This window comes from Schistocerca americana, chromosome 1, assembly GCF_021461395.2.
Source record: "Schistocerca americana isolate TAMUIC-IGC-003095 chromosome 1, iqSchAmer2.1, whole genome shotgun sequence".
Lineage (NCBI taxonomy): Eukaryota > Metazoa > Arthropoda > Insecta > Orthoptera > Acrididae > Schistocerca > Schistocerca americana.
In genome coordinates this window covers 444,275,074-444,277,226 of record NC_060119.1, presented here as the reverse complement: position 1 = coordinate 444,277,226, position 2,153 = coordinate 444,275,074, and the positions used below count along the sequence as shown (strand labels likewise).

General features: G+C 37.3%; 1 non-coding gene across 1 annotated transcript; it reads left to right on the top strand.

Moving 5' to 3' along the window:
* Nucleotides 1-1,501: 1,501 nt before the first annotated feature.
* Trnas-gga lies at nt 1,502-1,585 on the top strand. The gene is given in 2 exon segments: nt 1,502-1,541; nt 1,551-1,585. It is a non-coding gene; the product is annotated as a tRNA-Ser (tRNA).
* Nucleotides 1,586-2,153: the final 568 nt, after the last annotated feature.

Sequence of the window (2,153 nt, the reverse complement as noted above, 5' to 3'; positions counted from 1 at the left end):
TCAGATATAGAAATGAGGAAAAATACCACAATTAATCTTACGCAAAATCTACGAGGAAATATTTTTAATGTATAAATAGCAAAAAGCAGAAACACATTATGCGTACCATACTTTTGGAATGACACTATTTGTAAATAAAAGCGAAACATATCTGGTGAGAACACCCTCAAACGTCAAAAATACATTTTTAATCTTCCTTCAACATGCAGTTTACTTTCGTTCTCGTATCATCAAGGACCAATATCTAGCGTATTGTTACACATAAACAAATTATCTACATTGTTTTCCTTATCTTTAACGTAGTATTAATTTTAAGGTTTCAGTTGATCTTAGAGTCTTTGAAACATCACAATGATCTAGTTCTTAATTCTAATGACAGCAATATAGGAAATGACGAAGCTGGTTGCGTCACTGAATGTAGCAGCTTCTTGTAAAGCTTCAGGATAAGGCCTACGTAAAAATTGTACGCACCTATGTTGTGTATAAATTCCCATTTCTTCCAGCATTGAAATTTAAAAAGGTCTAGAAGACTTTATTGACATCCTACAAAGAAAAAGATAAATTTTACTTGTTTAACGACATACAAAAGACAATAGAATACTCAACACAGATATCTTTGTTCGTGAAACGAAAAATTATAGTTGTATTATCTTTATAATTTTATTAGCGCTGTCTTTCTGCGAATACAATTCATTGTAAACATCTAAGTATCACTGAAGAAAACTGTCAAACAAACATAAGTGCTGTTAAATAGGTGACTAATAGCACTGCTACGAGGGCTGTTTGGAAAGTAAGGTCTGATCGGTCGTGAACTGGAAACCACTGTGAAAATCAAAAAATTTTTATTCGCAATAGTTAGCCACATCTTCCAGCTAACAAAATATTCGCCGCTCTGACTTAGACATTTGTGGTGGCGTTGTACAAACGTTCCAGTATCCTCGCCACAGAACAGCCGCCTGTGCTTTCCGCCAATTCTCTATACCCGTCTGCCTTTCGTTGTTTGTGCCAGAATGTTGCCTTCGTAAACAGCGGTTCACGTGAGCAGTGATGAACCAATCAAGGGCTGTATTGTGGGTGATCAAACACTTCCCATCGAAAACGCTGCAAGAGCGTCTTAATTGTCCCTGCACAATGAGGCTGAAAATAGTCTTGATGAAAGAAACGCATGACATTTATGTTCTGTGGACTGTATAGCTTCAGGCGAAATCGCTCATCAGATCCACATACCCGGCGGGAGACATTGCTGTTTTAGGCATTTCTACATTATCACTTTCTGCTCTAAACTGAAAAGAGCGAAGTGAACCGATGGACAGACACAGTAAAGACACTGCCCAACATAACTGTACAAAGTTCCATCGTATTTTCACGGTGGTAATAAATATTATAACTGTGATTATAAATATAATATACAATAAAAATACGCTCCAGCATGCAGTACGTAAAATGCGTCATAACATCTAAAAAGTACGACAAATAACTACTAACATACACGTAGGCGCCGGCCGGAGTGGCCGAGTGGTTAAAGGCGCTACAGTCTGGAACCGCACGACCGCTGCGGTCGCAGGTTCGAATCCTGCCTCGGGCATGGATGTGTGTGATGTCCTTAGGTTAGTTAGGTTTAAGTAGTTCTAAGTTCTAGGGGACTTATGACCACAGCAGTTGAGTCCCATAGTGCTCAGAGCCATTTGAACCATATACGTAAGCCATAACATTCTATGTTGTGCTATAATCATAAGTAGTAAAAGTCTATCGTACACTTAACAGAATAGTATGCCATAACTGCATGATCACTGGAAAACGGAAAAAACTGCCGTACCGAGCTGCTTTTCGTGAACAAAATTCATTGTAAAAATATAAGGATTACTGGAGAAAACTGCTAAACATATATAAGCGCTGTATAAATTCTATTATCAAAGTTACTAATATCTGCTTCAGGATGCAATATGTAATACAGTACTGACATACGTAAGCCATAGAATTCTATATTATGCTGTAGACATAATCAATATAATTGTATTGCACATTTTTACGAAAAACAGTACGATCGTTGTAGAACCAACTGAAAATTGCAAGAATGCCGAAAAAATCTCATCGTGATAGACACGAGACGACTTAAAAAAAGTGTCAATGAAAAATCAGCAAAAGCTTGGAAG